Source organism: Empidonax traillii, unplaced genomic scaffold (assembly GCF_003031625.1).
Source record: "Empidonax traillii isolate 1590-97213 ecotype Southwest subspecies unplaced genomic scaffold, ASM303162v1 scaffold74:size2480735, whole genome shotgun sequence".
Lineage (NCBI taxonomy): Eukaryota > Metazoa > Chordata > Aves > Passeriformes > Tyrannidae > Empidonax > Empidonax traillii.
Window position 1 is genome coordinate 717,596 of NW_020955267.1, and position 23,985 is coordinate 741,580.

At 35.5% G+C, this 23,985-nt stretch overlaps 1 protein-coding gene and 1 long non-coding RNA gene across 12 annotated transcripts in view; one reads left to right on the forward strand and one right to left on the reverse strand.

Annotated features, from left to right (window-relative positions):
• MIPOL1 (mirror-image polydactyly 1) overlaps positions 1–23,985 on the forward strand; it is a 189,777-nt gene that overhangs the window by 97,083 nt on the left and 68,709 nt on the right. The window lies entirely within an intron of this gene.
• LOC114055972 lies at positions 18,176–23,951 on the reverse strand. The gene is made up of 3 exons (XR_003570882.1): positions 23,885–23,951; positions 21,986–22,068; positions 18,176–20,735 (listed from the first exon to the last, which is right to left on the reverse strand). It is a non-coding gene; the product is annotated as an uncharacterized LOC114055972 (long non-coding RNA).

Below are 23,985 nucleotides of genomic sequence, written 5' to 3' on the forward strand. Positions count from 1 at the left end.
CATGATATACAAGGCATGCTGTGCAGATGACAATGTGCCATTTCATCTTACTGTGCCATATAACATCTGCACATCTTTGTGTGCAGAAGATAGCTCTTCATAAATAATCTCTACATACATATTAGTTGTATGTGTTTTAAAATTTCCACATTTAATATATTTATTGCATAGAACATTCCTTAGTGGTGTGGCCCAGTCAGCCCCACAACACCAAACTGGCATTCCTAATTTTTATAATATTCGTATTGGTCATAGGGGATTGTATTAATTGACTGAAAAGGCCAATTTCAAATCTTCCCTCCAGGCAATGCCCACAACTGCACAGAGGTCATTCAGAGAAGCATGTGGGCCCCTATTTCCATAGTTAAAGTAAAATAATCCTCTTCTTTGTGAAACCGTTTTTAAAAATCTCTTATAATATTTCACATTGAATTATAGCTAAATCTTTTAGGGATAATTGCTTCCTAAGGGCCTATACATTTGCGCTCTTAGTACATTTTCATAAAATAAGATCTGCAGAGTGCTTTGCAGTTCCAATGTGTCAGGGTCTATATGTAAGATTATTCATTTGTGCTTGGCCTTCATAATTAACATTTGGTCTCTACTGATTCTGATAAATGTATTCCCATAATACACAGAAATAGCTGATTCAATTAAACATAGAAAAGTAGAAGAATTGCTATTTTTTCATTGGCATTCAAATATTGTTGTCTATCATTTTATTGTCGCTAGTTTTGTAGTGTGCAATTTTGAAATTCAGAGTTTTAAGTAATATATTTTTTCTAAAGAAAAATAAAGATTTTGCTAGTTTGCATGTCCTCTACTGAGAAGAATAGGAAGTCTTGTGTAACAAATAGTTTCATGTGAAATTGTATGGAAAATGTTTAACTGGATTTGAATGAAATAGAAATGACTTTTTTTTTTCACAAGTATGATCTATTTTGTAATTTTTAATTAGGTGGCATATTAAAGCAGCTACTAATCTAATTTAAAGACCAGAGAGATGTACTAATTGGACTTTGAAGGCCAAACTCTCTCAGTAGCTATCCTAATGCAGTAAGTGCCTTTGTTTAAATGCCTGGGCAATGTGAGAGGAAAATTTGCTGCCCCGTCAGTAAAACCTGTTATAAAGCACGTGAGATCACTAATAATTTTTAGAGTAGAAGTTTGTTGAAGTTTGTATGCTTGAATTGCTTTTAGTTACAGAGTGGAGGTCAAAATAAAAGACCTAGTTAAACTTGGAGCATGCTGCTGACAATCTGGATGTGAATAAGAAGGCACAAACATTTTTCTTCGGTTCCTGCTTCCTAGGTGCTTTATCAGACAGGGTAGATACAGTAACAATCTTAATTGCATTGAACAGAGCCTTTGCTTGTGCTGCACCCAGAAACGCTTAATCACAAGGTCTTAAAGTATGTCACTGAGGTTAGACCCAAGTCTGTTTTGCTCTTATCAATACTAGAAACATGATTAGTCACTTTATGGCTTGGTGTTATTAAATAGTACCGTAAGTATCAAAGGATATCAGTGTGAGCTGGTGCATCGTGCCATAAATAAACACTAAAATGAGGCTGCAGAAATAATGCAGAAATAATTCTGTTCATGTTCCGCTTGGATAATAATTTTCTGTATTCCTTTCTCTTTAACTTACAGTGTCTCCAAAAGCTATTGCTACAGACTCCAACAGCCCACACAGTTATCTGTATTTCTGGAGAGGAGAAAATAACTTGTATAACCCTACAGTGGGCAATGTTCCTCCTCAAGCCCAGTGGAAAAAACGTGAACTCCAGTTGAGTGGCCTTTAAAGCAGTCATTTAAAGTTTCCCTGGACCCATGTGTTCCTTTGGAGCCAATTGTTTTTTTGAGACAGATGTCATAACCTAGTCCTCTGGTCAGTTCAGGGCTGGAGATCCTCAAGGGATCCTTGAAAGGATTTTTCCTTCATTTGCTGTCATATGTTTGGGAGTGTAACATTTTGCTTATGTGTATCCCCTATAGGCAGGAAGTGACTAATTTAGTGGATGTATTTGACCATGAGTCAGAAAATGAAGTTCAGAAATTTGATCTACTACTATCACTATCAGTGACCAGTTCTGTTAATTGTTTTTTGTAGTTACACAGGCTGGTAGACTCTATTTAGTTATGTAGGTTTTGCCAGAAAATTGTTCCGTGAAATTCTTAGTGATGGTTTCCTCCCATCTGGTAATTAATGTTTTAGCACTGATAGACATTTGTATTCATTGACCAAAAATGTCTTCATTTGTAATGGGAGTTGAAAGTTAGAATTATTTGCTTAAATGTGCCATAAGCAAATAATACAATGCTTTCCCCTGGTGGAAAACATGGGAAAAAGTTATGAGACACTTACCCTTCACTGAGACTGAAGTTTCCCAGGGTGCCTTCAGAAACACAGGCTTCCAGAATTCGATAAATTTGATTTATTTCTACCTGGGAATTGAAGAGAAATTATGTTTGGTAATATTAGTACTTGCATGATTTTCAGTGATCAGCTTGTGATGACATTAAGTGGCTGTGTGGATAAACACCAGGGACATTTGTGCTGCTCTGGATTCACTGAAGCATCTCTATGGGCCAGAATTTTGAATGTGTTCAAGCCTTGGGTTGTTTTCAAATTGAAAGAAACAAATAGACATGCCCAAGTCTCACCTGTGCTTTCTTGGTTGCACTGGCCATGCCACCTTCCTCTTTCTTTAAGGCTGTCCTTTCACTGACTGCGTTGTCTGGCACTTCAGCTCTCTGTGTAGTGTTCTCTACACAGCAGCTACTCAGGGTTTCTTGGGTCTGTTCAAATGAAAGAAGACCAGTCGTGTTTCTTACATGACCTGAAGTCTTTCTGAGTTGTTTCAAAGCAAATTAATATATGGATAAGAATGAACAACATTTGTCCTGAAAATGATCTTGAGAGGACTTGTATCTGTATGATTAATTATGCTTGTCCAGAGCACTGTATCTTTTTAGTATGCTTCATAGTGCCGTAAGCAGCTGTGCAGGAATGGCACTGCATGTGTCTTGACAGACTGAACAAGCAACGTTCTTGGCTCAAAGAGTTTGTTCACCTTGCCTGAGGAGCATAGATCTTGCTTCTCTCCTGTTAGCAGATTCTGAACATCTCTTAACCAAAGTAGATATGTTTATTGAACTTTGATTCAGTTTTAAACATTAAGGAATTCATTACTCATTCATACTTAGTGCTTGATGTTAACTTTCATCTGTTCCACTAAAAATTCCATGGGGGTCTGTTGCTTTTTATTTGACAGCCTTTAAATCTCTTTTGGCACCAGATTACACTTGACAATCTTAAACATCAACTGTTTGTATGTACTGTATACTACCCCATCTGTCATTAGGGATGATGTGGTCGTTCAAACCTTTTGACCGACCCTTTTATGTTTTAGTTTCCATTCTGTAGGTGGAAATTGTCGTCCCGTGAGGTCAATCAGTGTTACTGCTTCTGCTTAGAAGTATTATTTCTGATTAATGCAGCGGGTTCTTGGAATGTAACATTTTGTTTTCAGGCAATTCTAAATCTGAACTATCATATTCAGCGCCATTTAGGCTGTTCCACTTCCTCACTTTTGGTATGCAAAGAATCATCTCTTTCATGGTAACAGTTTTCTGTGACCACAAACTTCCTGTCATCAAGACCCTTGTTTTTCATTTAACCATTCTGTAATTGTGCGTATTAACCTAGCATTTTAGAAATACTTTGCACTTTTACACACCTGTTTTTTCTTCTAGAATAGATCCCATTTTGGATGATTAATACATTTGATATCTGTCTATGTGGCTTTAAGGAAGTTCCTTCCTTGCTAAGTGATGCTGCCACTTGGCCTTACAGTTTCGAGGATGCTACATTTCAATGTTCTGCAGCATTTTTAGGTTTTTTTCTTAAACTCTGTTAAAGGACCTCAAAATTGGAACAGTTTGTGGGCCTGGGGCAGATCTTAGATACATGTATTCTAAAAATATGTATTCTGAAATAAATAAATGTTCTGAAGTTGTAGAAGATGAAACAAACTATGCAGGCATCCTGTGACCAACTAAAAAGCTATCTGTCTGCTACTACTCTTTCAATCCTCATTTTCATAGAGGTGACAGCCATGTATTAAAACAATTATTAAAAAATCGTGTGTTCTAAAATACTCTGAAATTCATCAGTATCTTGTAACTTAGAATCACAGAATCTGATATGTAAGCAAAACATACTGTAGGAACCACAGTCATGTTAGGACAGATGCTTAAATGTGTTCAAAAAATGTGCAGATGTGGTGCTTAGAGTCATGGTTTACTGGTGGAGTTTGCAGTGCTGAGTTAATTGTTGGACTTAATCTTAGACATCTTTCCCAGCCTTAATGATTCTATGATGATTCTTTGATTATATGGAAAGGTGAGTTGTGCTTATAAAAACAAAAACTCTAAATGTAATTGTAGGCTTTGTTGCCATCTCCAATGGTATAGTTTGTCACCCCAGTCCTGAGTTCAGTTTTCCTTCCTTCTGCCCAACAACATGTCAATAGTGGTACTCGTATGAGCCTTTGTAACTTGTGGGGAGTTATCATATTGCTGCGCTTCAAACAGATATAAAAAACATTCTTTTACTTTCCCACTAGTATGGACCTTCATTTCAGGATTACATGGATCAGGAATGAAGGCCATATATTAATCTAATGGTGAAGCAGTCATGAAGCCTAATGTATTGGAATTACTGTAAGATAACTAGGACTCCCTCCTTCACTTGCTTCATTCTGATACTATAAAACATATTTTCAAACTTAACTGAGACATTCTAAATCTTAAGCCATTTTGTATATGAAATAGTAACTGTTTTCTGCAACGTTTAAAGGCAGCCTTAGCATCAGTTTCTATTATCATCATCCCTGATCTCCACTGGCACAGTTTTCAAAATATCTATCGACATTGTAGCATAATAAAACAAAGAAAGTACCAAAATATTTAACTAAATTAAGTATTTTCCATTCTTGGAGATGTTAAATGATATTAAATATATTAAATTATGCTGGAGACAAAATACCAGATTTAATGAATGAAGAGGAAGAGTGTCATTGTTATGTATTATTTTTTATTTCATAAATCTTGTTTCTTTCTCTGTATGAGTTCTGTTATTCATGCATGCAGAAAGTGTTGTTAATCTTAATTTTCAATAATTTTTTCAGTGCCATACTGAAAAATACTCTTCACTGCTAGTACTCTTCATTTTTTTTATACTGCACAGGAAAATGATCCTTTTTTGTTTGAGGCACAACTGTAAACAAAATCTGCACGATGACATGCAAGTTATTTGTCCTACAATATTACATATAAAGAGTAGTAACCTAAGCTCCTGTGCAAAAGGCAAGCTGCAGGGTCATTAAATAGCAAAGGTCTTGCTCTGACTCATCCATGACCTCTTTATCTTAAACACCTCTCAGAATTGATAGAATCTGCTTTAGATGTTGGGTAGAGGAAACCAGAGATAGGATAAAGGATCAATATAAATGTTTCAGAATTTTAGATATTTATTAAAAAGGAATATTCGGCTTTTGTATGTTTAAGTTTATCCAAATATCTGTTTGGAATTGGAGGACCCTTTTCTAGCATTTTGTATGCAAGTAATAACATGAAGTTAGGTTCAGAGTAGAAGGGGGCAGGTGGTAAGAAGACACTGAAACATTAGGTCTTTGTATGGTGGCAAAGCTGCAGACTGGCCTTGATTCAACATCCTCAATATGCTATATGTTTTCTCATCTTTATCCTTTTGCTGCAATCTGGAAGTCTCTGCTATCCTGTTCCTAGGTGAGCAACTTTAGGTTTTAGAAGGAGATGGAATCAAAAGAGCCCATATCTGAAAATTGCGGCTTGGTGCTTAGCCATCATTTAATCAGGAGTCATTTTGCCCATCTTGTTTAATTCCTATCTATGTATTTAATCTGGTGCAGAGGCACATTTTTGATGTTAGGGCACTTGTGCTACTAGGTCACTGGGAGGCTTTTGAAAATCCTTTTTCCCTAGAAATAAGAGCAACATTTTGATTTCACTTCCATATCTGTGGCCATACAGAGGTGTTACGGAAAAAAATACTTTGCTGTTAACACATTCAGGTGGCCAAGGGGGAGAAAGGGACTCCTTGAGTGCAGTGGGTGTGCATTTTTTCCTTAGCCATATGCAGGTCATTAAGAGAATGCTTGAAGAGTTAAGTAAAGAATAGACGAGGATTTATTTTTAACTTTTTTTTTCTTCTGTGAAAGTGGGCTTTATGAAGTAAAATCTTCCTCACCTGTTTTCTCATGAAATTATGGACTGACAGCTGGACTTGGGCTTTTTTCTAGGAGTCAGCTTTTTAAAAAATGCTCTGCAGGCACTCTAATGTACCACCTTTTCAGTATATTAATATTACTTTTACGGATTAACATAGGCACAGTTAGAATTGGACATATAATTTGATATATGTTTTTTATTATTTGAAGTCTTGAAAGGTATAAAGTAAGCTTCACATCAGAAGTGTAGCAGTGTGTTAGGGTTTCAACTCACCATATATTAGGTTTATCGTCATATTTAGAAACACTGCATGACTAGCTCTGTCATGTTGCTGAATCGAAATTGCTCATTACACTTGCAGAGAAAAGGAATTGTTACCTGAAAGTGCTCAGAGAAGGTCTGATTTCTCCAGCAAAAGGCAGTTACAATTAAACTTCATTTTTTTATGCCTCCAAAATTCAGTCATCTCTGTTGTTACTTCCAAAATTCATCCTCTCTTAGTGGTAAGGTAAATATATCTTACAAAGAAAAAGCAATAGAAAGGTGACATGAGAAAAAAGCTGTCTTTAAACTTCGGGTTGGAAACTGAACAAAAGTGATTGTATAATAGTAAATAAGTGGAAATCACATGTCTTGAACATGATATTAATGTGTATTGGTGACTCTATTAAGCTGCTAAGCAGCCAAATTTGCAATTTAGAATTAAACTCAAAGACCAAAATGACATTTTGTAGTTAGATTCAATATATATAAAGAAACCTACAGGGGCTTCTTTTTCTGAGCTGTGTTGATTGATACTGGATTTTCCATCTTCAGAATTGATTCTCCACTGAAGAATAGATGTCATCTTTCACAGTTTTACTAGATGTGTTTAGATTCCATATAGTTTCATAAATTCCCCATTTCCTTGTGAGTCACAGTCAAGATGATTATTTCAATGCTAGTTTGCTTATTAAAGAAATACCTGCTTTGCTGGAGGGGTTATCAAGATGGTGGTGATGGTGTGACTAGAGCATAGAGTTCATTCTTTACAAATACTTTGACCACACATTTTGAAAAAATTGTTTTGTTTTTAAAAAATCAATACTATTTAAACAATTTTTTTTGCACTTGAAGCATCATTTGGACCAGGTTTTCAAACACTGAGGCTGATCTTGCAGATTAGGCAAGATTCTGTGCACATACACATATGTGGCAGTGACTGCTGGAGAGTAGTCCTGCTGTCATTAAGTTATTTCTATAGCATCTAAATTTTGAGAAAAAATGAGCCTTTCTTGTTTTGATCTTCAAGCTTGTGAGTTCCATCAGAGGAAATTATCTTAAAATTTGTTTCCATAAACTAACTACCTTGCATGATACAACAAGATATGATAAGAATACATTGATACTTTGCTAGTTCTTTCAGAAAAGCTCTGACCAGGAGGCATTTAAACAAGAAAAAAAATCTTTAATGTAAACATAAAAAGAATCTGTTATCCTTTCTCGATGAAAAACATATCCCTTCAAAACCTTTTCCCCCAAAATCTTATTAAGATCACCTCTACCTTAACCATGCTTTTTAATGAGTTCTTTGGGACTGTAATCCTTCATCCCGTTTGCTGAAAAGATGAAACTGTTTAGCACTGTTTTCTAGTTTAAAAATGGAACTCTATTTGTTCCGCTGTTCATTGGTTGCATATTCTAATTGAGTAAATTATTTGAACACACTACTCAGTGTCAACTAGCTTTATTTTAAAGAGATGCAGATTTTAAACTTTTCCCTTGCATATAATTTAGAGGAGAGACTTAGTATACCAAACATCATCATTTTCTTGGTATTATGTTAGAATTTTAACCATTTAAGAGTATCACATAAAATTGTTTGGTTTTAGCTGGTTATCTGCTCCTATTTCTTACAGTTGAGCTGTAATTGTTGTAGATGTTGGAGGACAGAGTGGCTGAGTGATTGAGAGGAGAGTGACTGAAACCTTGGAAATGCTGTTGATAACTTCTTCCATTTGGAATTGCTGTGTTACAGTAACAACAAAAACACTAGTTTTCCAACCTAGATAAAATAAAATCTGTTTATCTAGCCTATTAAATCTGGGTGCCAACTTTCAAGCAGATGCAGTTTTAAGCTCTGTAGATGCTAAATCCTGAAACATTTGGTCTGTAAACAAAAGGCTGACATCAAATACAGCATTGCTACTAGACATAGTAATGGTGTATATATGCTACATTCACACAAAATAGGGAGATGAGTGCTTTTTTGTATGTTGCTTAGGGTTTTTTCTTATGTTAGAGTATTAAAACAGATATTAAATTTTATCATTAATGCAGTGCGTGGTCTCTCTTCAAATCCCCTTAATTACAGATTGACTCCAAGGATTACACAGCATGGATTTTAATTTTAACTGAAACAAAAAGAAAAGCTGCTTAAAAATTATTCTTGCTGAGTGACTTGTTAGACCACAAAACAATTTTAACATCTTTTGACAAGTGTTGTCAAATTTAAAATATTAGAACAGAGCTAAGTTCACCTTCAAACTCCAGTTGTATCAATCTACTTCCCAAATACAATGTTTTATTAACTTTGTCCTCGCAAAGGAATGTCTGCTTCTTGTATTTTGGGTTTTTTTCATTTTTTCTTTTGGAGAAAAAGACTGAGAGTCTTGCTGAGATATGTTTATGTTCGAAGAAAGTGACATCAGACATCATATTTCCTTTCTTTGGTAATTAGAGAAAAATTACCAGGCAGAGTTGATCTTGTAGCAGCAACAAGCATATTTCACACTCTTGTATTGTTTCCCTTCTGACCCCTATCTTTAGGACTTCACTCTGAAAACTTCATCCCAACCTGAAACATAGAATAGCAGGTCTGAGTCCAGAAACAACATTTTCCCAAACTGGGGCCTAATCCAGTAAGCCTCACACAGGAAACTACTTCTGTGAGTACCTATTATTCATCTGAGTAAAATCAGATGATCAGGGATCAGTTTTTCATCTGTTTCCTATAGGAGTTTTTTCCCCCATTTTTTAAAGGACAAAATGAGTTTCCCAGTTTGTTTCACTAAGTAAAACTCATTTTTCACACTTAAAACTTACTAATATTGTTTACATTTTTACTGTTTATCTCCTGCTGGTTCTTTAAGACACATTTAAAAAATAAAAAAAAAAGTTACTCTCTAGAGCTGCATCAAATAATAAGCTAACTGTCCACAACTTCTTTTGAAGGGGGTGCAGATGAAAACACTGACATTTCTCAAAATGTGGATGCAAGTTTCTTTTTCAAAAATCAGCTCCTTTTGTGGCTGAGGAATAACTTTGAATACAAAAGGCTGGACGAATGAGAAATTAGCTTTTGGCCAGGAGGTCACTGTAGTGCTGAGGGATGTATCTGTCATTGCTATTTAATGCTAGCTAGTGGTTTTATAAAGTGCTCCTGACTCAGTTTGTTAGCTTAAAACATACTTTTGAGACCTCACAGATCTTCAGGTAAATAACACCATTATTGCTGCATCTTTATATGGGGTGAAATTTTTGCTTTTAAAAAGGGTTATTTCAACAAGCTTTTCTTTTCCTTTTTAGCTGTCTCTGAATTGTTACTATCAGAATATTCAATGGTTTTCTCCATTAGTGAACTAGTGCACTTTTTTTTTCAATAGATCACATTAAACTCTGTTGCTTTGCAAAGCATTAATCCCTGCTGTTTTAACAGGAAAGTATTTCTAAAGCAAACCAATGAACAACCTAATTTATACACAATATTGTTTGGTTTAATTTGTTTATTATGTGTAATAGTCTCAATGGTATATGATTTTCAAGTCACGTGTGCTTAATGCAGAGGCCAGAAATAGCAACAAATGAGGTGAAATAATGTAGTTTAATAAGTGTGTTTGTGTGTGTGATTTCTTCTAAATATTTCTTAGGTAATGCACAGCACTGTGAGTGATGCTGGCAGCTGGCAGAAGTTTGATGCTTTGCATTTCCTTCAGTTGTGTTCTCTTGGCCACTTTCAGTAAAGTTTTAAATGTCTATATATAGACTTTTAATTGGAAAGTACACAAAGTAGTTCATAATTTTAGTCAAAAATGAGATGAAATGGCTTAAAGGAAATAACAATGACTGATTTTTACTATAAAGTTCAATTTTGCAAATTATCTCTTGAGGCCTGTTTTGTGAAATTGTGAACTGTATTGAATGCCTGGTAACAGGGGATGAGGCAGCTCAGGGCTGTTCAGACAGATCCTTTAATAAATAGTACTGTCTCTTTACCACACTGGACAAAATATGGAAAAAAGAAAAATCCCACTTGTGTCCTAACATAAATAAATGTATGCATGAGCGCTGTCTGTCTTATGAAGTCGTTTGTGTTTGTTTAAGTTGGAGCACAGGACACACAGTAAGTCTGGTGTCTGGTTTTTGAAACGGGGATATGTAAGCGTCTACGTCAAAAAGAAAATCGTTCTGGAATCTGAAGGCTGAGACTGACAAGAAAAATCATCCTTTACAATAAGTAAGACTTGATTTTGGCATATGTTACCTTTTCAGCAGTGTTGGATGTTTGCAGTACACTCGCTGTTGGTATAGGTTTGAGGGTCATGCTGCTTTCAGTGTAAAATTTCAGGATTTTTTTTTGCTGGATCTAGATTTTGATATTTAGATTATGAACCAGTTCTGTATTTCGGGGTGAGGAGTGTTTCTGGGGCTGTTACTTTCAGTCCAAGTGTAACCATCTCTGTTTAATTTACCAGTTTTTTAGAACTAAATTGTAATTGTCAGTAGCTGTTTCATTTTTGTTAATATATTACTTTTTTTCCGCCCCACACCCACCAACTGCTTAAGTGAACAGACTACATAACTTCTGGGGATTTGTTCTGCTTTGCTTTCCATACTTTTTCTCTAGCTAGGAAGTATTTATGGCAGTTGAACAGGATGTGCTCTTTCCTGGAACAGCTAATTTACAAGCAAGTCCTTTTTCAGTTTTTTACATATTCTTTCACAAAAAAAACAAGTTTTATTCTTTTGGTTGGGGATTTGTTGTGCTTTTTTGTTATTTTTATTTTTTTTTTTAATTTATCTTCTTATCCACTGGATTAAATCTCTTGCTTCGTTATTGCAAAATCCCCTTGCTGTCTTTTTAGCTGAAAGTGAATCATGAAAACAAGGAGCCTGATTACATTTGAAGGAAAAAAGTGTTTAACTTAAAACATGGTGCTTGCAGGTAAATCAGTGGACACTGAAAATAAGATAATTAGAAATAGAATGGCTCTTTATTTTATGTGAATGATTTGGAGTTGACTACATCTGAAAAGGAATGAAAAAACGATCCCTTTGCTTGAAACTTGCCAAACAATGCCATAAGCTCCAAGTTATTTTGAGGTGGTGAAAGGTGAAACATTTGACATGTTCTTTTTGGGCAATGCTTTAAAAAAGAGAGGGCGGGAAAGAGGCGTTGCCACATCAGAGTTAAGGGTGTTTGTGGTTGTCCATGACAGCGGCTCCAGTTTTAAAACACCTGTGTTTACTTTCCAGCTTTTCTCAATCAGCCTGAAAGTGGCCTAAGAATGGCACAGACAGACCTGCAGTGTGGCTCTGTTGCCTTTGCAACACGCACACATACACAAAAAAAAAGAAAGGAAAAAAAGACAGAGATAAATCTCTTGTTATACAGCTAATCATTAACAGCATTTTTGTGCCTAGCTGAAAACATTTTGAACTTTTCCAGACTTTTATAGTCTATCAGATAGTGCCTGTATTTTTTTCCTAATCTATTAAGCTAAATAGTTATCTTTGCTACTTTATTTTCTAGCAAGAACAAAACCAATTCAATGTTGGTTTGTGGGTTTTTTTAGTGGTAAATAATAATAAAAAAAATTTTAACATTATTTTTGTTGCAAAATTATATTTCATTCCAATATTTGGAAATATGTGTACCAGCACTGCAGTTTAAAAGTAAATAATCAAACAAAAAAGGAAATCAAAGCAAAACAAAACAAAAAAATCCCTCGGGCACAGTCCTCCCTGTGCCACCCTCCCTGAAAAAGAAAAAAAAGGTTGTCTTACAACTCTTTTCTGAGTAGAGTTTTACTTTATAAAATCCTACTGTGTGATATGTATTAAACTTCTGCAATGTTTATTTATCACATAAAGACAAGCTGAGATATCACGTTACTTCAGTGCTTGCTTAGAAATTTGAAAATAATTTGTGCACCGGTATTTAAGATATTCATTTGATGAGAACCATATTATTTTTTATTTATTATTACCTTTAAAATTTGTTCATGTTTTAAAAACTTCTTTGGCTTTTAAAAGAAAACCTCAGCTGCTCTTTCTCGTATTTTTTAATTGATGCACCTTCTACTTCAGGTGACATGTATGACATTCCTGTTTATAGAAATACATTTGCTTCATAATTACGTTTTTCATTGTGAATCACTCAGTATAGGTCAGGTTTTATTCTCTGAAAGTTGTGGGAAAAGGCAAAAAAAATACATTGCTAATACAGAAGTTGATTTCTCCCTTAGACTGATTTCTTCTTAGACTTGTGAGTTTAACAGATTCAAAATCAGTGTATGGGGATCAACAATATGAAACCCCTTAACCAAGATGCATAGCCTAACTGGAGCACAATTCCTTTAATATGGGTTGGCCTAACACGATGACTCGGCAGAGCAAACTGAGAACATGCCAAATCCCTTTCAGATCAGGACTCTAATAAACTGAGAAATTGTAGCACAATGATCTTTCTTGGCAATACACAGCGAGCAGCCACCTTCCCATGGCTTTCACAAGGGGCAAGAACAGCAGTGTGAGTGCATGCTCTGACAAAGCTGCCTCCTGCAGAGCACACAGCATGCTCTCAACTGACTGCAAGGAAATGTGCTCAAAAAATAGGGGGGGTTTAACACTCCCTTTTTTCAGTGATTCTACTAGAAAATCTGGAGGATATTTATCTGAATCTGCTTTGAACACGGAGAAGAGCTTGTGAGCTAAATCTTCACCTGAGAATCTGCAGACTTGTATTACTGAAATTCGCAGAGGAGTAGTATTCTTTCATATCAGCAAAGAACGTAAGCCAGTGCCTTGGCTAAGAAATGGGGAGCACAAGAGATATAAAGAGTTCACAGAATTTATTCCAGGGTGTCCCAAAGGTAATTAAATGATACTTCTAAAAGATAAGAAAGTTGTCACATTTATTAAATTGCCAGGTGTAGATGTGTATAGATGTGTTTTAAAAGAAAGCTAGATAACATCAATATGTGAAAGGGGAAGAAAAGGCATTCTGTATATAACTGTTTTTCTGAAGACAACACTGCAATATTGATAAGGAGGAGGTAAATAGGGAGCAAATGTTCAAAATATGCCTAAGTGGTTAGGATACCTACGTCTCAAGACTTTCAGTGATTTTTAGGTATCTAATCCACTTACAGATTTTGGAATGCCATTCAGTACCTGTCTTGAGCTGCTTCAGCACCTCTAAAAATCTAATCATCTGCCCCTATGAAATATATTTATTCAGTTTATGCTTTTGTCCATCTAATTTTAGCATTAAAGTATCTGTGAAATACCACATTGGTTACAGATGTAAGACAAAATCAGGCAAATGTCTAAGAAAAGGCATAAACATGTGAGCTGTAGACCAATTGTCCCATGAGGGATTTGCACATAAATGGGTACAGTTGTGTAGTTGCTCAGACCAGCCACAGATGGTACTAAATCCAACACATGATACCTAGCATCTCACCTGGGAATACTTTCATATAGATGCTCAAATGGGCTTGTGTGGCCATTTGTAACAATTCTGTGAAGCAGGTTTTGGGATCCCTCCTAAATTTACCAGCGTTTGGACTTTTCCTGTTCCCGTACTGGAATCACATCTATATTGTAAGAAATATTCTATCTCAGCTAAAAAGGGACAAGTACAGAAGTTAGAGTCTCTGCAGTTTTGTGTTTTTTTCATTCTACTCAGTAGTGCCTTGTATATCTTGCTACAACTGAAATCCCATCCATTTTCTCAAGGCCTTTGTGCTGGCAAGATTGCTTGTACAATCTTGCTTTTAGTCACTTTACATCTTTCTGATCCAGGGGTAAGGAAATATCTTAGAGATAGGATATATTCTCACCAGCCTCAGCAGCACATCTTACTGTATTTCCAGGGTATATCACATCCTCTGAGGAGTGTATAAGTGTCAGACAGTAGTGCATCTGTTTCTACATGGACCACATGGTGTTTTTTCACCTGGTCTTAAACAAGGTGCAGTTGGAAGGAAACCAAACAGTTTATTTGGCTTGTTTCTAAAATATGTCAATATCTGAGATCTGCAAAGAGTTCTTATTTGTAAACATCATGCAGTGGATTGGTTTTCTCCATTCAGTGCTTGATTTGGGAAAGTTGTTTTCTTAACTACCTGATATATCAGGTACTACTTCTAAACGCCTCAGGGAAGTTGCTGCCTGCACAGTCTTTACTGGTATGTATACTTAACTTACAGTATCTGGTGGTCTTCCACTCACTGTAAAAACTCAAAAATTCATCTACCTTTTTCACTTTTCAGTCAGAGACTCTCAACAAGGATGAGAAGAGTTGGAGAGCTTCATGTATACTCATTTATACCTCTGTTTGCAGCAATTGTATGTACAGTCCATGGAAAAAAAATTTTAAAAATATCCTGGTTTGCAAATATAAGGCTTATCTTCATCTTCTTGATGACCTTTCATTGTTCTGGTTTTTTTCTGTGTACCAATGTGACTGGAAGCCCTCTGTGGTCTTTAGATCACACTCTTCTGGATAGAAATGATTTCTCAAGAGAACACTGCATGAGACGTGCTTTAATTTTAATGTACTTTTAATATGGAAAAAAAAGAGAAAGGATTTTGTTTGAAATATCTAGCAAGCAGGGTTTTTTAGCCACATTTCCCTAATAAAATAAGGGATATATGATTGTGCAGTCTTTCTTTTCACCTTCTGATTTTTAGCTACTTCCAGCCATATCTGTAAGAAGAATAATGGTTGGATCCATAATGGGATTTCTCTCTTCTACTCAGCTACCAGTTTTTGTGAAACTCCCAATATCCCATTAAAGGGGAAATTGAGGATAATTTTATTGGTAGCCATTACTATTTAGAAGGGGGCAGCTCTGCAACAGGGTACCACTACTATCCAAATGATGAACAAAAAGTAGAGTGAGCTGGGGGTATTGTAGTAGAAAGATATAAAGGGTGTAGGTGAAATCCATTAATTTTTTGTGGACATTGGAAGGAATATGAGGTTGTTATTATGAGGAAAGGTTGTTGGAGGAAAGTGAGAGATATAAAGAAATAAAGTTTAGTATCAGACAGAGCTTTATTAGTCTGGCTGGTACATAGTAAATTACTTGATTTTTACACTGTTTTTACAGAGATCCTTTTGTCCATGGATTTACAAACATTTTAATGACAATATAAACTTTTTTTCTTTGTTTTATATATCAAAATACTGCATTCAGTACAGAACTGCAAATTTTAAATCCATCAAGGCTAGTACAGCCATGGTGAAGAGCTTCAATCATTTCTCTCCATTACTCTTTTTATGTTACATTTAAAGTGATGACATTAAGCCTTGAAGGGCTTTAACTTATCAAATCAAAGTCTACACCTTTCATTAGTTTCTAATGTCATGACCACTAACTCATCCCTGGCAGTTTTGGGGGTAAGTAGAGCAGATTAAAAGAGGTGGGACTTGAATTAAGTTATGCTGACAAGATACTGGCAAACAACCTTTCATAATTTTAAACTAATTCACTTTTGTGGTCAAACATTTATTCAGTGGCGTTTCTGACTTGATTTAGAAAAAAAATATTATAAAAATATTTTCCAAAAATTGTAAGAAAGTCAGAAGAGTGAGTCTTATTTTCAAACCTTAGAATAATTTCGCTTGCTTGTCTTTAGAAGAATAATCCATTTGATATTTTAATAATAAAACTTTTTAGATACATGTTGTTTAAGCAAGTACTTCAAAACAGAAATGTTTAAAAAAGCCAAATATAAAAATAAATCACATAAATTTTGTCACACAAAAGAAAACGGGATGTGGAAAAATATTTACCCTTATTTTTATTCTCATATTATCTTCTGCTCTTTCCATCTTTTTACCTACCTCTGAAAAGTACATTGAGCTCTGCATTCTTCTCTTCCATGTTTCCATACAAATTATTACTTCTCTCTTCTCACATCTTACACCATACCTGTTCAACATCATGTAGCTTTCCTGTATTGCCCATTCTCAAAATTTTTTTCTTTTGTCTTCCTTCATTGTTTTCCTAACTTAGTCTTCCTTTTTTCATCCTGGATATTTGTTTCTTCCTCATCTGTCTCAGCCACTTCATTGGGCCACCAAGAACCTGGACATTCCCTAGAGACCTTTGTCCCATGCTAAGAGCTGTACCTAAGATACTGGTATTTTCCCGTATGTTGATTTTAGCTGTTCTGTGAAGCAGAAAGATTAATTCAGGTCTCTGCTAATCAAATGGAAAATGGATGACATGAGCAAAATGTGAAAAGCTCATTGGTAGCCTCTGGAGAAGTATTGCATTCAAAGCTGACAAATTGCAGGGGATTTAAGGAGTGCATGATAGGGCAAGCAAATGGCCTTGCTTTCAGCAAAGCTATTCATCAGAACATTTTCCTTCCTTTCAGGAAGGCAGGTTATTTAGACAATAATTATGAGTATTGTGTATTTGTGCATTTTTACGGTGTTATTTGCTAGACAAGCAAAAAGCTACACTGAAATAGCCAGTTAATCAAGAGTTAACCTGAGTTCTGGCATTTCTGAAGCAAGTGTCTTCATTTACTTCCCTTTCCCCTGAAACAGTATGTTAACATTTTTCATTATAGGATCATGTGTGCTTTATTTCACAGCATTCCTGCTCCACACAGTATCCAGAGAACAGCCAATCAATATATTATTTTATCTTTGTTCATTATGTGTGCCAATCCCTTGTTTACTGGATACTGTTCAAACTTTTTCCTGAAAACAGAATTTTGAGCAACCATCATGGGGATTTTCTCTAGTATTCAGTGTTTTAGGAACTGAAGGTTTAATAAACTATGATTTAATGTATTCTTGCAGAAGTGTTTTCTTCGTGTTTCATGGGGAAACCAAGGCATGAAAAAATTAAGTACCCACAAATTTTGCATGCTTAGTTGAGACGTACAGTATTCATGTTTTAGAATATTTATCGTTCATAAATTCCTAACATTTAAGACCAAGTCCAGAAGATATTTTTATGCAAGGTAGTTGGTCTTCTGAATATCATAGATCTTTGATTTCACCAGTTGTCCCTCTGTTGAGCCCAGAAATTTATGGGTCTTTTAAACCTGCTTTCCAGAGAGGTATCTAGGTCTGATGTAAAAATTCTGAGAGGTGGAGAAACCATCATTTCCCTTTGATCATTTGTTCTGATGATTCAAGTTGCCCTTGCTCACCTAGATTAAAAATTCCTTCCCATCCTGTATTTTCTGTCCATTTATCAAGGGACAGTGAGAATCAGTAGCAACATAAAACTATTCCATTCCTGGTACTTTTGCAAAATTATCACGTCCTCAGGGGTTTTTATAATTTGAACAGAATAAGCTCTTTCACTACATACCTTGTTCTCTAGTGCCTACCTTACCGGTGTGGCTCTTTTCCATATCTTCTCTGGCTTTTTAACATCCTTTTGTTTTCAAATGTTGGCACACATACATATGCATTTTTATATCTTTGTTTCTCAGTGTCATACATAAAGTAAAATTACCTCAGTTGCTTCATGGAGATACTATTTTATTGCATATACATCCAAAAAAGTTGCATTTTCCCAGTTTTTCCACTGCACTGTAATGTCATCTTGTATTGAAGTCTCAGATCTTTATCATACTCAGTGTTTTTAGAATATATTTGGTCTTTCTTTAAGTGTAGCCTGTATTCACTGTTCTTAGACTGAGTTTTGCATTTGTCTTTATTAAAATACCCTTGATTTGAATACCCACCAAGTACCCAGAACACTGTTTTGTCATCATTATTTACTTACTTTGTTGTTCGTGATCATTACTAGCTGGGTCTACCTGGTTCCGAATAATGAAGGATACTTTGAGAAGGAATATGCCAGTACTGATACCTGTCCAACCTTGCTGGTATTCTAGTATTACTCAGTGACGATTGCCTATTGGAACATGGAGAGATTTGTGGGTCTTTAACTTTCAGCCCATTCAGAATGCACTTCAGTTTTTTCTTGATGATACATAGTAATTTTTTTTAATCAATGTTAGATCTGACAAGTGAAAGCCTAAATAATCACTATACAACGTCCCCTTCTAATCCCATCCAAGAAGGAGATCAGATTATGTGGAAGACTGATTTTACTAAAAACATGTTGACTGGTAAAAATTAGTCTTTCATTAAAATCTGTATTAATTGAATCCAGTGTTTTTACTTACACGGCCCAGTTTTAGTATCACTAGTGGGTTTTTCTAATATTTTTTTTTTATATTGACATATTATTATGTGCTCTTCCAGTCTGGGGATGTCCTGGTGTTTTAGCAACTCTGCAACACCTTAAGTGAAAATTGTCTGAATCTGTAAATGTAAAACTTATTCCTCCTTGATTTCTAATAAACTGAAAGTGCTTATTAATTCTACATAAACTGTAACTATACCATCCTGTTTTTTCCAAGTACAGACTTCTTATATACTGAACACTCCAGTTTGGGCTTTTTTTGCATTACAGTTTGTGATATAGGTGCTCCAAACTTGGAGTGGACTTATGCATTCACTGTTCCTCTCACAGTGAGAAATCCTTACTATCTGTAGTCCTGTCCACGATACATTTTTCATTGATTCTTTTATCTACTCTTATCAATGGGAATAATTTCAGAACTTCTATTTTTAAGAATTTATTTTTGCTTTTTTTTTTTTCTGCTGTACTTCTGTGACATTTTATCATATGCTTATTTCCTTTCTACATTAAAAAGGTCTACATCCACTTGGTTGTGAGATCATTCTTTTTTATAGCTACTCTTAAAGGATCCCCAGATTTCTGTGATATTCTTCTAACCTTTTTTTTTCACCAGTTTTGATGTGCTTTGAATACTTGTTAAAGTATTTCTATGCACATAAAGACTCTGGTCCATTTTTTTCCCATGTGGAATTCAATTGGTTTATTATCCTCCAAGTATTTATCAATTTCCAGTATAGTAATTTACATCTCTTGTGTTATAATGAGATTGTTTGCCCCATGCTCCTAAATAATATATGGCTATTGAAAGTATGTAATATTAGTTTATAATTGTGCAAAGGACTCACAGAATATGTGTCCTAGACTGGTCTCCTATAGCGTCATTTTTTTTCCTTTCCAAAGATTATAAATACATGCCAAACTTGTTCTGTGCCCTAGTTATCTGACCAGCAAGTCTTTCTTAAGTTATTTTAGTTAGCATATTGACCTCTACGTGTTCAAGAGCTGTGGTCCTGTGTTACTGATCACTCTAAAAGGAATAATGGCACGGGGGGGTGAGGGGTGTTGTTAAGGCATCCTGTTCTCAGTCTGCCTCTCTTATCCTTCCTGTTAATCAGAGATTTTAACGTGCCAGTTATCCACCACGTTCTAGTAATGTTGGTTACATAAAATTTATTCCCTTCAATGAGAGTTTCCTCTTGCTGCTTACCCAGATTCCTAGGATCAGCACATAAACAATTGAAGAGATTCTTTTCGTTGTATCCTTTGCCACATTGGTTCAGCTTGCTCGTTAGGTGCTGAATTTGAGCATGTTCCTCATTTGCCTTCCAAATAATCTCCCCTTGTGTTGCTGATTTAATATCCTGGCTGCTCCAGCTAGTTTCCAACTGAGAAGATTAGCCTCCTACTTGTGTGGTGTAGGCTGTCCTGTTCATACAGTCCCTTCTTTCACTGATGTGCTGTTTCACGGATTGAAATCAGCCTGTTTTTTCAGTCACAGATGACAGGCAGAAAATGCTGGAAATAAACTTTCTCACTAGTGATAACCGTGGATAGCCACTTACATTTTGATTTTTCTCTTAATTATTTTCAGTGTGGTTGAAGCCTTGGGTAATTTCATCTAAGGTCTGCTGTGGAGGTATTATATAGCATTTATGTTCTGTCTCCCATTGACTCCAGTTGCAGCTGTGAGTGCAGGGTACTTTGGCAGATGAGACAAAAGGGATTTATCTTGCACAGTGAGAAAATGGGTAACATACTATCAATCCCTCTGAAAACTTTCAGTTAATTCACACTGAGTGCTGTGGCCAAAGGACAGATACATTCCATGACAGCTGAGCAGCATTCAGCTACGTTAAATATGGAGCATATTTGCTGTCTTATTGCAGTCCCATTCCAATGGCTGCAACAAAAGAAACAGGAGTAGACAGCCAACAACTCTTTCACTGGGCAGGGATGATTCATGCCCAGGTATAGGTCCACTCCATGCAACAATTGGAAAGATACCTGGAAAAACATGATAATGCAGTTAAAAGTACCATCATGATGTGTGTGCCCTGGTAACCTTACATCTGGCCTTTGCTAATATTTCTGTACTTGTCTTTGTGACCTTATGAATGTCCTACCAAGGAAGAAGTTCACTTACCCAGATTTAGCTGCCACTTTTGAGGGCTCCACTTGTAGTCAATACAAAGATAGGGATATATCACCAAAAGGCCGTTTGTCTTCTCTGAAGATTAATGCAGAAAATAGGTGACATGTTCTTTGAAAGTGCCTGGTTCCCTTAAACTTGAGATTGCTGAAGGTAGGGGAGATAATTGGTGTGATTTCACTGTGTGTAGTTTTTTGTGTGTATAATTGTATACATAGGTCTGTGTTGAATGGTACACTTATAGATGTGTCCAGGTGTTAGTGGCCTTATACACTCATATATATACAGTATTAAGATCTAGCTGTTCATAATACTGTATGTCTCCTCTACTCACAATACTTCAAAGTAAATCCTAAATCAAGCCTCAAGTGTATTAGCATTGCATCTGAACTGAGCTAATGAATCTGGGTCAGGGTCCCAGATCATCTCTGTAGAAGTATGTTCTGTGTATGGCAGTGATATGAAGCTGACTTGAGTTGGTGAAGAACAGTTCATTCTACTTCAAACGAGCCAAGAACTGCTCAAGGTATGGGTATGGAATGGGCTTCTGTTAGAAGCTTGGTAAGGCATTGACAGTGAGAGGTTATATGATTTCTGTCCTTTATTCTTTATAATGAAAGAAGGTGAAGATGTGTTCCCTGGAAATCAAGGGATATGTTTCTTTTTTTCCTCAATCAGTTGCTAATGTTATCTACTTTTTTAGATACATGTTTAGGAGATTAGGCTAACTTGAGACAGATTCCCTGGCATTGCCCTTCCATTTCTAGTCAGGATAAATATTAAGCCATTACTTACCTTCTCAACAAAATGTTCTTCGTAAAATTAAATTCCTAAAATGCATGTTAGCATAGATTTTTTTAAACAATATTCTTGATTTAATCTTTGTTTTTTTGAAGTGTCACTTACTTTATTCCTGTGGCATAACTGCAAAATTATAGTAAAGGTAAGATTATGAATGATTAGTGTAAATTATTGTATTTTTTACAAACTTTTGGAAAGTTCCATTTTTTTAAAGTAATAATTTGGTTCAGTAGAGTAATAATGAAATAGCAAGATACTTTTGTTATTGAGTATACTTTGAATTTGTCAATTAATATTTACTTACTGTGGGATTTTTACTGTGGTGTTTATTGTAGATACCAGCAGTTAGCTTCAGTGTTTGTAGCAACAAATATTTCAACCTAAATGCTATCGTTACAGAAATTATAATGATGATATTTATAGCTACTAGAAACCAAACATTCCTGACCATAGTTCTCCAAAATATAATATAAGGAGGGTTACAAAAAAATCCTTAAAAATAATATATCTATAAAATAAAGATTTTTGAAGAAATTAGGACAAACGAAGAGGTTAGCTAGTAAGTCTGTCATAGGAGTAGTTACCTGGAGTTGAAAAGCCATTGTTGATTATAGACTCTGACCTAGCAGTTTATTTAAGAGAGAGATGACTTTTTTTGTGTGTAAAAGGACTTGTTGTCTGCAGTCTATCTGCAGTCTGGTTGATGTTAAAAATAGACTTTTTGTGGAAGGCTGTTTACCACCTAGATACTGCATAAAGTTCTCAGAATTTTTCAGAATAGCACAGTGCAGTAAAATAAAAATAAAGCTAAGTATTTTAATACATTGTATTTTACATTTGTGACACATTGTGAGGCCTCAGCAAAGCATCTGAGAAACAGTCTGAGTATTAAGTAGTGCTTCTTTGACTGTAGAAATATCATTTTCTTGGAACCTGAAAAATTAATTAATCTTTGTAGGAAATAAGAAGTTTATTAATTCTTGCCAACAGTAACGACTTACTAGTGACTAGAGTAGAAAGAAACCTCTTGCCTCTTCGGAACTTACTGTGACAACTTAAGTTGATGTCAGTGGAAACAGCTTTGAATTCCGAATATTTAGGTCCAGTGAACTGCAAATATTCCTATGACATAATTTTGACAGTTGCAGTTCATCATTAATAACTCTTTGCCAGAAGATTTTATTTGATATTTCAAAAAAGCTCCCTATGTCCTATTGATGGCATCTTTGTTCGGCAACTGCTGCTATGTCCCTAAGAGCTGGTATGAATTAGCACTTTCTTTTCCTTCAAGAGGTGCAGCACAACTCGATTTCTGTCTTTGAGAAGTGGTGGGACTTCAGTGTACCTTCACAGATCATGAACTGAGACTGTCCACAGACTTTGCTGAAAAACAGTATCTTTTGGTCCTGACCTTGCAAATTCCTTAATTTTGTGAGTCCGCTCTTTTGAACTATATGATTTTAGTAATGAGTTATTGATTTTGTTAACTCTGATACTTCAGTTAAAGTTAGGGTATATCTTATGTAGAAAACAAATTTTACCAGGATTTTGGGCCAAAGAGCAAAGCAATATTATTGTAAATGAAACAGTGATAGTTTGTAGGCTTTAATATAAAAATCCAAATTTGGTCATTATGGACTTCATTATGGAATACAGAAAAAAAAAGTAGGATTTGAGGGAAAAAGTCTTGATTTCTTAATATTTAACTTGTAGTCTCAACAGTTTTTCCTGCTGCTTTGACCTCTAGCAGTAGTAGTGGTGGATATTACAATAGCAGTCCGTTTCACCCAAGGTAATTTAGTCATCCAAAACAGTTTCTTCTAAACAGTGTCTCGAGGAGGGCAGTTCCTCCCTCCAAGGGGAGGGGTCTTTTGTTAGATTATGTAAATCAGGAAACTCATTCATTACCACTGCATTTCTAATTCGTGCCTTAACCTGCAGAACCAGGAATTGCATTACTCTTTTCTTGCATACAGCAAACGTGAGAAGCCAATGTTCCTGCGTTTGCTTTAGTTTCTGGGGGGAATTGAATGAAAGTAGATTCAAATCAGCAGGGGATTTGTTTGTCAAATTTTGCAAATCAGGCTGCAGAAAATGGAGTTTTACAAGTCCCATTCAGCAGTCCAAGATATCAGACTCACTTCAGTTTTCAATATAACGTTCATACCAACTCTTTCAATCTTAATTTTGATTGATTACTTACCAGCAGAAGTTTATACTGAAATCTTTCCTTTGTCCTCCTTATCCCTTGCTCACCTTTTCATTCTTTCCATGTCAATTATTAACACTGTGACGTTACTTGTT